The sequence below is a fragment of the Geotrypetes seraphini genome, chromosome 10 (assembly GCF_902459505.1).
Source record: "Geotrypetes seraphini chromosome 10, aGeoSer1.1, whole genome shotgun sequence".
NCBI classification, from domain to species: Eukaryota; Metazoa; Chordata; class Amphibia; order Gymnophiona; family Dermophiidae; genus Geotrypetes; species Geotrypetes seraphini.
In genome coordinates, this window is record NC_047093.1 from 92,557,785 (window position 1) to 92,571,964 (window position 14,180).

Here is a 14,180-nt window from a genome sequence, read left to right on the forward strand (position 1 = left end):
AAATATGAAGCGGAAAGGCAAACTTGACTTGACAAAGTTTAATCATTTTCTTCACTCTGGAACGCTCTCCCGGTGGAGGTTGCTGCGGAACCCACCGTTCTAGGATTTAAGGGCAAGTTAGATGCACATCTCCTCGCAAGATGCATAGAAGGATACGGGTGACTAAGGATTCGCCAGGTTACACATGGCTGGGCCTCCGCGTGGGCGGATTGCCGGACTTGATGGACCTAAGGTCTGATCCGGAGATGGCAGTTCTTATGTTCTTATGATGACTTTGTGAGCCATCGTTGGGCAAGAAGGCACTCGTGCATGCACAGTATGGGCAGTCCTAAAGCTTCTAAACCTTAAAGTGACAGTACACTTTTACACTGTCCATACCGGGCTCCATAGATGACGTCACCCACATGTGAGAATATGCTGCTTGCTTGTCCTGGGGTAATAATAGTATATGTAAGTTTGAAATCTTTTAGTAGCCTTCAGAGCTTTGTCATATTCACACTGTGGAAACCACTGGCCTAAGACCTTACTATTCTACATATAGTGGGATGGGGTGTAATTTTAAGCCCATTTCAGTGAGTAAATGAACATTTTGCCAGTGAAAATGGCTTTGAAAACAACCCATAAATAAGCAAAGTGGAACATTAAAAAGTTTAAATAATCCTGAGACTTACTGCCTTTTTGGAATCCTCTCTGGAAGTGGCTACATTTGGAATCCTCTCTGGAAAGTGACTACTACATTGCTGGTCACCTTCACATTTTGAACTTGACTGTAACGTTTTGAAGCTTTCCTTTAGACATTTGGATTCTCAGTTTCTAGGGTCTAAAATAAGAGTATTTCCTGACTTGGCACGAGATACACAGATAAAGTGAAAAGCCTTCTTGGCCCTTTGGGCTAGGGTTCAGGCTTTATCTGCTAACTTTGTGTTAAGATTTCCTTGTAATTGTTATATTGTTTATGAAGGAAAACAATTTCAATTCTTTGACCCAAAGCAGCTTGAGGATTTTTTAAGCGCTAGAGAAGAAATTAATGTCATAGTGTAAATTCCATACATTTGCTGTAGACTGCTAGAGGCAGGATCTCGGAGTGACCTTTCATTGCTTTTGTGTTCCTTTATTACTTATTAATATTTACTTTTACCTATTTTTAGATCACAATTACTAAATGTTGTGGGCAAAAAGTGTTAATTATTTGTTAATGTATTTTCAGCTTTATTACATTTTATTTCAATAATTTCTGTCTGGTGATGTAAAAGTGAAAATTAATAATTAATAAAGACTAAATTTAAAAAAAAAATAAAAGTTCCAATAAAGGAACATAAAGGAGTCCATCTAAAAACAAGTTGTTTTCTGAAAAAACAAAACAAGAAAAAGTGATGTGATTGATTGGAACAGAGCCTGTTTTTTCAGAGAACAACTTGTTTTTAGCTGGACTCCTTTATAGAGAGTTGCGTGGGGATAGAAATCCTGTCCATACCCACCAGTATCCTGCTCGTCCCTACCAGAATCCCCTCCATCCCCGTCTGTCGCCGCGAGGAAACCCCTCTGTCCCCGCCCGACTCCGCTAAGAATCTCCTCTGTCCCCGCCCATCCCCCATAAAAGTTTCCAAGTTTATTAATTATTGAAATTTGATATTCTGCCTTATCTGAATTCAAAGCGGTTTTACATAAAATTTAAGTAAAACAGGAGAATAACCTGTCCCCATAAAAAGCAGCAATTACTTCTGACAGTTTTGATATTTTTTAAGTCTTAATTTATTTAAACCAACAATAAAATGCAATATAAACAAATAACAGTGAACAGAAAAACAGAAATAAGATGCATACATCACCAGAAAGAATTAGAATATACGTTAGGTCATGTGACTGTAGGGTCGACCATTTCTCGTTAAAAGAAATAAGAGTTTGCTTTTTTGGCAATTTAAAGCTCATATCTGTAGAGCAAACAAATCTAGTTCCACCATCTGGCATAGGTAACTTGTGAGAGGTCCTTCCAAGTTCCACAAATGGTTTTAATGCAGCAATGAGTAAAGAATCAAACAATACAGCATCAAAATCATTTAAAGCAGAATTGAGAGAGACACTTTTCAGGACAATGGTTGCATAAGAAAAATGTGTCAAAACTGAACTGGAAACCCCAAAACAAATTCAGCAAGTACTTCATTTTATACTAAACACAATTGGTTGCATACCCATGAGAGGGGGCTGGGCCTCCCATTTTGATCTTAGCCCCTCTCAAAATGAACATCTCCCTTGCTGTAGCTGGTGGGACATTTTGTTTTTCCATCATCTTGGTCCCCAGTTTCTGCTTTTGTCTATCTTCTACTAATTCTCTTTCCAGGCCTTGGGAACCCCGGTTCCATCCCTGTGGGAGTCTTTTGAGCCTGGGGGGGTGGGAGGGGAAATCCCCATGGTAGTCCTGTAGACCTGGGGGGATCCCCGCGGGAGTCCCGCAATCCCCGTTCCCATGCAGACCTCTACTCCTTTATGTTATATTAAAGATTATTTGGACTTTTTAACATTTCATTTTGTTTATCTGTTGATATCCCATGGAACCTTTCTTCTGCTCGTTTGGTTTGTTATGGTATATTTTTTAAAGTTCACTCTGCACTTAAATCAGTTAATTCTAATAGATTTGATCTTTCTGCTGGCGTTTCTTTGTGTTATCATCCAGGCCTAATTATAATTTTCCTTAAAGACAGTGCTAGACAGTAGTTGCTATATAAACACGAATGGCTTCAGATTTCTGTTCAAAGGGACTCGGTGAAGTCTACATTAATCCCAGTCAGTACAGTTAATTAACATGTGGTAATTACTAAATTAACTAATGATTCAGATGTAGGCTTCATTTGAAATGTTGGAACTGCCTCTCTCAAAGCTCAAAGCAGATGTTCCTAGTATCTCTAGATACAGGCAATACTAATGTGATGTGTGATTTCTTGAGTCACGCATGAGTAACCGTGTAGACAGACTAAACACCAGGCTGTCAGATCACTTGATTTTACTCTTATTTTACAAAAAGGACTCAGAAGCTGTGAGCACACAGTATGGCTTTGCTTGTTGAATAGCACAGAAAAGATGATTTTCATTATATAGGATGAGTGGCACTTGACCATTTGATGTGACTTGTATAGCTCCAAGGAACTGAAAATGAATGTCCAGGAAAGTCAGGCATGTCATCATAAGAAATGGCAAACCGAGTCTTACTGATGGTGCATTGAGCCTCACATCTTGTCTCTAACAGTGTCTAGTGAAGGTAATTGGGAAAGAGTTTTAACTGAAAAGCTCCTGCCAGCACCTGAATAGAAGAAAGGCAGGCATAACCTTGAAGAAACCAGTGCACTAGGAAAATAAAGAGTAGGAACCAAGGGAGGATTATATAATTGTAACTAGAGATTGTAACTACTTCCTCCAGATCCTCCCAAATTTTTAAACTATCCTTCCCTTCCATAAAAGGCATTTCCCATGTAGGCAAACTTGGGTCATCCCTCCCCTTTAGAATCACTGAGATCTGGAATAACCTCACCTCCCCTCTCCGAACCTCAAGCTCCCTCCAACTCTTCCGCAAACACCTAAAAACCTGGCTATTCTCAAAACTGTAACACTTCCCCCCTCTTAGGCCTCTCACCTTCCCCCTTTACACCTAACTCTTTAATCTCTCCACTGTAGTTCCTCTCTCATCTTTCTTCCTGTAAACCGTGCCGAGCTCCGCATTCGTGGAGATGGTGCGGTATATAAACCCAAGGTTTAGTTTAGAATGACACGGTGAACAAAAACCACAGTGAGCCATGGTGGGCCGCGGTTTGCCCGCAGCTACGGAAATGCCAAAGCCTGACTCGCCACAGACATAGGATAAAAACTTTTCACCACCCATGAGAATGGTGAAAAGCTTTGTCCCCGCAGTTGGAAGCACCCCCCTCATTCCTTACTGCCATTAACAGTGGCATCATGGACCCTCCAAGTTCCAGCAGCCGTTGTTGTCATCATTGTCCTGCTCTTAACTCCTCCCCCTAGAGTGCAACGCTGAGCTGGCAGGGCTCCCAATTGGATCTTCACCCTTCTCCGCCCCTCAAGCTGTAATGTAAACCAATGTCTCTCAACACAGGGTACACGAGCCACTTGTGGGGGATACATGGTATTGCGCGGGTTTCCCACCCCCTTCCTCCCAAATGTGGAGCCACTGTTGTTTGCCGCCGCTGCTGGGGATCCCATTTGTAAACAGGTCCCCTCCGCCAAACCTGACCCAGAAGGCTTCCCTCCAATGTCAGAGCTGACGTTGGAGGGAAGCCTTCCGGGTCAGCCGGAGATCCCAGTTACATCAACAGTCCTTCTTCCAGGTGGGCTGCTCTTTCCTGCCTTCAGCCACACTTGTTCTTTGCAAGGGACGTGGGCAATCGCTCTTGCATACTGCACTTGGCTGACCCGGAAGCCTTCCCTCTGATGTCAGAGCTGATGTCAGAGGGAAGGCTTGTGGGTCAGCTACTTGCAGTGTGCAAGAGATGCTGCCCGTATCCCTGCAAAGAACAAGTGCAGCTGAAGGCAGAAAGGAGCAGCCCAGAACTTTGTCTATCAGATCCAAGTGGAAGTTGCTGAAGGGTTAAAAGTAAGGGAGAGAGGGGATATGACGTTGGACAAAGGGAGAAAGGAGGCAGGAAGGAGCACATTGAGACATGGAAGGGCACAAATTTGGGACAAAGGCTGGAAGGCAGGGAGGAGGCACGAACTTGGGACACAAGGGAGGGAGGACGAGGGCACTAACTTGGGACATAGGAGGGAGGGAATAGAAAGGGAGAATTGTTGGGCATGAGTGTGAGAGGGAAAGATATGGTGCACATGGGGAAAGGAAGAAAGAAGAAAATTGTTGGGCATAGAGAGAGAAAGAGAGAGAGAGAGGAGTGAGGTAGAGATACATTGGGAAGAGAAGGATGAGAGGGAGAAATGTTGGATATGGTGGTGGAGAGGGAAAAGAGGGACAGATTGAAGGGGATACAAGGGGGAAGAATGTTGGACTAGTGATGGAGAGAGAAGTGAGGCATTATGCTGGAGAGGGGTGATAGAAGGAAAAATGTTGGGCATGAGGCTGGTGGGCAATGGTGAAAAATGTTGCACATGATCCATAGATTTTGTCTGTCCAATAGTTTAGGTTTATACCCAGGCATATGAAAAAATGGATATTCTCCTGTGGTTATACTGTTTGCTATTTATATCACACTCTAACTTAGTATGTACAGCTACCTTACCATCTTTAGACATCTCAGATCTTTGTCCAAGTAATAACATCTGTTTAGGTAAAAAAAAAAAATCCCCATTGTAGTCGGCAATAGGAAACCTTTTCATAAAAAAAACTTGAATGTTCTTAAAATCTATTCCATCATGCAATAAAGCATTGGACTTGTATGCTGAATCTCTCACCCTAGTTCCATCATTCTACTGTAATGCAAAATCTGTATACAATAAGCAGCAGACCATTAAGGATCTACTAGCTGATAATGACCCTGGTTTCGTTTTTATTACGGAAACATGGATACTTCAAAATGATTCATTTACTCAGAACGAACTATGGTCATAGGGTTTTAATAGCCTTTTCTCATTCAGAACTAGCAAGAGGGGTGGAGGGTTGGCAATAATTTTTAGTTCATTTTTCAATGTCCAGTTGTGTGGAAAATCTAATGACCCTTATTTTGAACATATGCTGGTGACAGATAGAGATGAACTCTCTCAATATCCGTTAGGCATACATTTGTTTTATCGTCTACCAGTCCCTTGGTATAACTGTGGTATCAGTGAGGGAGTGCCCCTCACTCCCTAACATATACTCCCCCTCAGTACAGCCCTCATTGGTTGAGTGTCTGCTTCTGCCAGGGGAATCCTCCAAAGGGCTGAGGGTAACTATCTGCAAGGGTACCCAGGAACTCCACACTCACAGGGAATCCCTGAGGCTGCCCAGGGCTACCATCACACAACCATCTGTGTCACACCATTCCTTCAGCATCCACATAGAAACAGGGCGAAGTAACCAAGTCCACATCATAGAGATAGGCAGTCTAAGAGAAAACAGCTGGCCTTGAACATCCCCAAGATGTACTGCCTCCAAAGACTTCACATCCGGTGGTCACCATTAATTCTCCTCTTGAGACAGGACCACTTCAGTCAGTTGGGAATGCTTATATGTCAGGTGTTCCCATAACATTTGGATCTCAGCAGTCAGCTCTGCCACTTTCTTCTGGTGCTCCTACACTTCAGTACACTCAGTATTGATCAGATACTGTATCTCCGCAAGTTTCTGGGCTACCACATTATTCTCTTCCCTTAGCCAAGTACACTCTCACTATATTTTCACATCTCTCTTTGCCACCTCCTCCTTCTGTAGGTGCATCTCTTGACTTGCTGTTGAACTTCAGCATTCCTGCTCTCTAGACCTCTGATCATTGCTTGTTTCTCCTGACTTTCTTGCAGGAGGTTAGACAGCTGTTCCTGCAGCTAGAGATACTTCTCCACTGGCACGGCTCTGGCCAACTCTTGTTGCAGTTGCACCCTTTTTGTGTGAGCAACTTCCACTTGGGTCTGATAGACAAAGTTGTGGTCTGTCAGCAGGCAGATCTGTGATTGGAGCTCCCTAGTCTTGGTTTGCTGCTGTGCGAGCTGCTCTTCGGCTACCACCAGACTTGGCTTTCTCCTTTACTTTCCGAATCAAATTGCTTCTCATTTGTTTAACCTGCCCAGCAGGGATGCTCTGCTTTAGGAATTCCTGCAGCTCATCCTCAAAGGTGTGTGACTCACTTCTACCTTCTCCTCCTGAAGGGTTTCATTGGAAGCTTTTAGCAGAGTTATTCGTTCAGAGACTTGGTCATTTCTTCTTTCTGGCACTGTAGTTCCTGACACAAACAAATACAACAAGGTTTCCACATACAACTATGTAAATAATTGTTATTAAGAGGAAAAGACCTCAGACACCTGCACCACTGAAGAAGATAAACTCAAAGGTGGTAAAAATCAGGGACAGGATTTCTATCATTGGTCAAAAACCACTTTGAACTGATCGAAAAATCTTTTAAATTCATTAAACAATATTTCTTATTTCTTTTCATATTTCAAAAAACGATCAGTTATGACATTCATGCACTTATCTTTTAATGCTGATAAAAGCCCGACGGGACCCGTTTCGCTGCAATTTGGCTTCGTCAGGGAACTTTTTGAATGCGTTCAGGTTAACTGCTGATCATGTCAAAAAATGGCGCATGATCGTTTTTTTGAAAAGTGAAAATAAATAAATATTGTTTACTGAATTTAAAAGTTTTTTCAATCAGTTCAAAGAGGTTTTTGACCAATGAGAGAAATCCTGTCCTTGCTTTTTATCACCTTTGAGTTTATCTTCTTCAGTGGTGCAGGTGTCTGAGGTCTTTTCCTCTTAATAACAATTATTTACATAGTTGTATGTGGAAACCTTGTTGTATTTGTTTGTGTTATAAACATTTAAGGTTTCTATCCATTCCTATTTTTTGGAGTAGTGTTCCACTGTAGTTCCTGAACCAACTCCATCATCTCTCTCTTACTCTTGTAATTTCTCCTCAGTGAGAGTTTGAATGCTCCCCATGAGCTTCCCTTGTCCACCTGCAGCAATTCTATGAAGAGGTTCTGCTCTCTGAGCTGGTCACATGACTAAGAGCTAGATGCACCAAAGTCAAAGATCTAAACCAGTTTTTACTGCTTTAGTGACAATCGAATTTGCTGATCCAATGTACAAAACGGCTCCCTTCATATTTTTTTGCCTGATCGCTCATTCTTTGACTCAGCCATACAAATAAGCTCTTTAATATTAAAATGCCATGCAAACTAGCCAAGCGATTGATGCATTAACATTGCATCTCGATGCACAAAAAAAGTGATGACTTTTAGCGATCTGAAAAAAGTGACTGCTCAGTCCTCAAATTATTTTTTAATGGGCACAGATGCTGTGCGTGCCTGCCCCAGTAAAAATAAAAAAACGTGAATGAATATTTCCAAATCAATGCCTCAGAGGATATCTCCTTAGAAACATTGTGGGATGCTTTCAAAGCTACCATGAGGGGGCAAATCATATCATATTCGGCACATATTAGGAAACAATTTAAAATAGAATTTTTTAATTTGGAACAAAATATTAAGGATATGGAGTCAAAATTGGCTGTGAAATGGGAATAAAGTACTTTACAGGCCCTCTTAAAAGCTCAATATAAATACAATGAGATCTCCTCACAATTGGCCAGGAAAGATTTGTTTTCTCAACAGGCTCTGTATTATGGAAATTTAAATAAAGCGGGAAGATTATTAGCTAGTTACCTCAAAGCTAAAAAACAAAAAGTAAAGATTGTGGCGATTAAAGATGAGAAGGGTGAAACTCATTTTCAAATTGGAAATATTTTAAAACAATTTTTGAACTTTTATAAAGCTTTATATTCTTCTGAGCCTTATTCAAATAAAAAACTTAAAGGTTTAGAGCTTTTAAAATTGATCAGGGGACCAAAAATTCCTGAGCATATAAAAGGAAATCTTGAGGCGCCTATATCACTGAAAGAATTACAAGCAGCATTGAAGTCCCTTAGAGTTGGATCTGTCTTGGTGGGGGAGAATTCAAAAGGTTAAGATGATAATTTTGCCTTTGGTTTGCTATCAAATGGGTATGTTGCCAGTTTATTTTCAGGGTTTCAGGGGTCATTTTATAAGAAACTAAATAGTATTCTTACTAAATTTATTTGGCTGGGTAAAACTGCGAGAATTGCTTTAGTATCTTTACAAAAACCAATGGCGGTGGGTGGGGTAAATTTCCCAAATTTTTATAGGTACCATCAGTCCTATATATTGCAGCAGGGTATGTATTGAATCCTTCCTGAGCTCATGGAACATATCCCTGATTGGTTGTATTTAGAATGGCAATTTATGTCCCCATTACAATTGTTTCAAGTTACCCAGATATGTTAAGGACGATAGTATTTTATTTGACACCTGGAAAACCTTGAAATTTATTAATAAATTAACATATATTCCAATGGAGAAATCCACTTATCAATCCTTATGGCTAAACTCCAAGATTCAAATTGGCAAGTCTAAGGGCTCCTTTTACTAAGTTGCGATAGCAGTTTTAGCCCGCGCTGAATTGCCTTGCGCGCTAGACCTTAACGCCAGCATTAAGCTGCGTTTGTTCTAGCCATGTAGTGTGGGTTTAGCGCACGCTAAAATCCTGCGTGCGCTAAAAACGCTATCGCAGCTTAGTAAATAGAGCCCTAAGATTACCTGGAAGCATTAGATGCAAGCAGGCATACGTACACTAGATGATGTTATATCTAATGGGAAACTGCTTGATTTTTCATGCCTGCAACAATCATTCGGTATTTCAAAATCTCAAAATTATAAGTGGTTGCAGTTGAAGCAAGCCATTCAGAAGGGGTTTCCTGATTGGCGAAATTTAAAAACTCATTATAGCTTGCTTCCAGACAGATTCCTAGGACATCAGGCCACCCAGGGGTATAAATTAATATCTGAATTCTTGAATAAAAAACCAAAATCTAGTCTTAGAGACATTTGGAGCATTAAGATAAAACAGTATATTTCTGCATCTCAATGGCCATGAATTTGGACTTGGAGGATGAGATGTATAGTGTCAGCATCTATAAGACAAACATGTTTTTTCTTGTTACATAGATCTTTTTGGACCCCGGTTAGGTTACAAAAGTTAGACAGTTCTAAATCTAATAGATGCTGGCACTGTCATCTAGACATTGGGACATTGGATCATCTGTTGTTCTATTGTCCTTTGATACTCAACTTTTGGAAGTCAATATGGGGATGGATTAATACCATACTGGAATCATCAATTCCATTGACATATGAGGTAATCATATGTGGCAATTCATTTACCAGTACTCTCAGACACCTGTTGTGGCTGATCATCAAGGATCTCAAAAGCCAATATTACAGGTGAAGGTATCAATCATTGAGTACTGATTTGAAAAGTGCTCTAAGTGTTTGAAATAAATCAAATAAATCAAAATAACTTATCTTAATAGTGTTGCAGTGCTTTTTAAAACCCTACGGGGACCCGTTTCACCAGTCGGCTTCTTCAGGGGTCAAATATTTGAGATATAAGCTCGGGTTAACGAGACAAAAATGGCGATAACCCGAGCTTATATCTCAAATATTTGACCCCTGAAGAAGCTGACTGGTGAAACGGGTCCCCGTAGGGTTTTAAAAAGCACTGCAACACTATTAAGATAAGTTATTTTGATTTATTTGATTTATTTCAAACACTTAGAGCACTTTTCAAATCAGTACTCAATGATTGATACCTTCACCTGTAATATTGGCTTTTGAGATCCTTGATGATCAGCCACAACAGGTGTCTGAGAGTACTGGTAAATGAATTGTCTTATATTCTATTTGTACAAGTCTATTTTTTGAATTAGATCGTGAGATACTTAAGGGCTTGTTTCATTGTTTTTGTATTCAGTAGTAATCATATGTGGAACATTATTGCATATTAAGCCCCCTCCCCCATGGACCGCTATAAATGCCGGCTTTTTCTAATTATGACCAGGATAGCCATGCAGAAGGTAACTCGTAATTGGAAAAATTACTTTAGTATCTATACAAAAACCAATGTATCTATACAAAAATCAATTTTCCTTTTTGGTGGGCGAATTTATGCTCAAGCTATAGGTATGAAAAAATGAATGCTGATATGTTGGTGCATAGTAATTTATTTAAATTGGTTTGGGGTCCGTTGACGTCTTTTATTACTTCATTATAGTTGTCTTTTGTCTTGAATTTTTGTCTATTTTCACACACATCCAGGGAAGGGTGAGGGTGAGGGGCTATTTCTATCTTAATTTTAACCTTTTGAGTATATACATCCAGGGTGGGAGGGGGTGGGATTACATTACTGAAAGAATCTATGTATTAGTGTTTTATTGATTAGTCATTGGGTGGGTGGAAGGGATAAAATGGTTATTTATGTATATCTGTAAGTTGAAAGTGCTTTTCTTGATTTATTATATGTTTATATATTTGTGTATTGCACTGTCAATATTTGGAAAATCAATAAAGAATTAAAAAAAAAAAAAGAATTCCTGCTTTGGATACTCTCTGATTCTGGACATATTCTTCTCTTAGCTGCCCCCTTAGTTCCTTTGCCAACTGCCTTCCCCAACTTATCTGTACTTTTATGGGGTTCCTGGCTTTCTTCTCTTCAGGTACCTCCAATTCCCAGGGGTAGTGCTCAGCCCTGTCTGCAGAATCATGCTGCAGTGTTAACAAAATATCTTCCAACTCCTGGACCCAAATTTCCATCCTTGAGTCCCACTTCTCCACTTTACACCCAAACTGGTCTACGCCAGTATATCCTGGAATGCTGACTTTTATACAGCTATATCACTCCAGGACTTCCAACTGCTCCAGCTGCAGCTTACAATGTTGCAGTGGCAAAAACCTTTCTTTCCCACTGCTTGGAGTCTATTACTCCCTCTAGCCTGCTATGCATTCAAGAGCTAGCCTTGCTCAGGACACTCAGCTCCTACTCCATTCTGTAGTCTATCCACTGTGCTTTCTGAGCTAGATTATTGTAACTCAGTTTATCCGGGCATTAAGTAGAGCAGTCTAAAATGACTTCAGTTAATACAGAATACTGCAGCTAAGTTCATTTTTGGGAAACAAAAGTATGACCATGTTTCCCCTTTGTTGATAAAGCTTCACTGGCTCCCAGTTCACTTTAGGATCATGCATAATCTTCAAGCTTCTCTATGGAATATTTGATCCTTTTGTCCTCTTATGTTGAAATACCCTTAGACTTTGCCATTTGAGAAATATACAAAGATATGTTAGCCTTCCCTTCCTTTAAGGGAATTAAATTTGCTGGGAAGCTCAGTCGATCTTTTGTTTTCAAGATTGTAGAGATCTGGAAAGAACTTCCTGACTCCATTAGGCCAGCTGCAATTATTTCGTAAATTCCTGAAAACTTTGTTGCTCTCGCAATTTTAAATGGTTTAACTACAGCCTCAATGAAATGATAATATTATAGTTATTTTTCTTATGTACTTTAGTTTTTAATTAGTTCTTCCTTCTCCTATGTTTTCTGCTATGTACTCTAGTCTTAATTATATGTGAACCGAGTTGAGCTCCACTGGGAAATGACCTGGTATATAACCAATGATTAGATTAGATTAGATTAGATTATACCAGCTTTCCTTGACTCTGATTTTAGCAACAAAATTTCACTTTCCCACAGACGCTTTTTAGTTTTTCCTCTTAAAACAACTTTTTTAGCAGCTACACCCGGCTGCAATCACTGACCTTGATTAGGGAAGGTTCTTTGGCTTACTATTCCCTGTCTTTTAACCCATGCATTTGCTTACATATTTAGCCCTCTCATCAAGTCATTCAGCAGCTTGATCAAGCCTTGGCTTATCAGAACCCTGACACTTTTGACGCTCTCTCCCTGAAGCCACAATACTCTTACTGCTCTTTCTACCAGGAGCAGTTTCCAGGGTTTCACTTTTCCACAGAACTAGGTTTGTTTCAGAACAGCTCTTTTGAAATCACCCACAGATGTACACCCTGTGCTCAATTAAGGAAGTCTGCCAGCTTGGGAAAAGTAATTTTCTGTGGTCCAGAAATATAGGAATATGCAAATATTGTAGGCCTCTGTCAGATCCAGAGAGGCTAAGAACTCCCCTGGCGCAACTGCTGCTAAGACAGATTGAACTGTTTCCATGAGAAAGTGCGGTACTTTGATCGCAGCATTGGTGTAAGATCCAGAATGGATCTCCAATTGCTTGAGCCTTTTTTTGGCACAATGAAGTATATGGAGCATCTGCCTGAGCCCAAATCTTTGGACGGCTCTATTGCTTGAATATCTAACAACCTCCATATTGTGGCCTCCAACCTGCCTGCTTTTTCTAGTCGCCCTACTGGGGAGTCCACAAACCACTCCATTAAGGGCCAAATGAATTTGAGCTTGTAACCACTCTGAATGATTTCTAATACCCAACAGCCTGACAATATCTGTGCCCAGACCTGCACATAATCTGAGAGCCATCCCCCTATCGTGAGGGGAACTGCCCCGGGCCAGGGGTCATTGTGTCTTTTTGAAGGTTGAAGCAGGACAGGAGCTGAAAATGGGGGAGGCGAAATGCAGCTGGCATCCTGAGAGACCCCGCTGAGTCCCCTATGGATGCTTAACAGCCTGTGTTCAAGCCCCTGCAATGCAGTAGGCGAGCAATGCTACAAGGGGGACCAGCCCCAAGCTCCAAAAAGGCTTCTGCAGGCTGACCAACAGGTACAACAAGGAATCAGCCTGTCAGCTGCAGACCTCAGTCTGCTTCTCCTCCATGCAGGCAGAGCTGGACTAGGGTTACCAGATGTTTGGAAAAACCCAGACATTTTTAGAGAACTGTCTGGGTGCCTTGGACGGACTTTCCAAAACCCGGTAGTTTGTCTGGGTTTTATAAAGCCCCGACCTTCTGGCCGCATCTGGAGAGCCTCTGAGCATGCACAGATTATGTTACACGCATCTGCTCATGCTTGGAGACTCTCCAGACTGCAACCTGGAGGTCTGAAAACAAAGACGAGGCTTTGTGGGGTGGGTCTAGAGGCGGAATATGGTGTGGCTGGAGATGGAACGAGGTGTATCTAGAGGCGTAGCAGGCAGGGCCATGTGTCCAGGTTTCTCCAGATACAAATCTAGTAATCTTAAGCTGGACCATCGACCAGGGGAGCTCTTAGCACCAAAAGAAATGAGAAAATCATGAAAATACGAAAAAAATAAATAAAGAAGCAGAATAGATCAGAAAGACACCTTCCAGCTTGCGTGCACAAGGAAAAACTGAAGGGGGCAGCAGAGCCTTCTGGTGAAATAGGAGGTATTCAAAAACCAGAGTGGATTCCTTCTGCATAGCTCGCAGGCACTGGGATATTACCCATCCATCCAGAATGACACACCTTTTGCAGTAGAATAATTGTAAGTAAAGGTACAATAAAGTTATTACAAATAACTAATGAAAAGGCAAAACCATGTGGCACTCCACATGTAACAGTTCTTAGAAATAGCATTTACTGACACTGCAAACGTTCTTTTTTATTTTTTTTATGAATTGAACCATGTCAAGACAGTAAATGTAATTCCAATTGAACTCGACCTTTGTAGCAACAAGTCA

At 40.9% G+C, this 14,180-nt stretch overlaps 1 protein-coding gene across 5 annotated transcripts in view; it reads right to left on the bottom strand.

Moving 5' to 3' along the window:
- CACNA1B (calcium voltage-gated channel subunit alpha1 B) overlaps positions 1-14,180 on the bottom strand; it is a 1,471,643-nt gene that overhangs the window by 561,598 nt on the left and 895,865 nt on the right. The gene's annotated exons all lie outside the window — the stretch shown is intronic.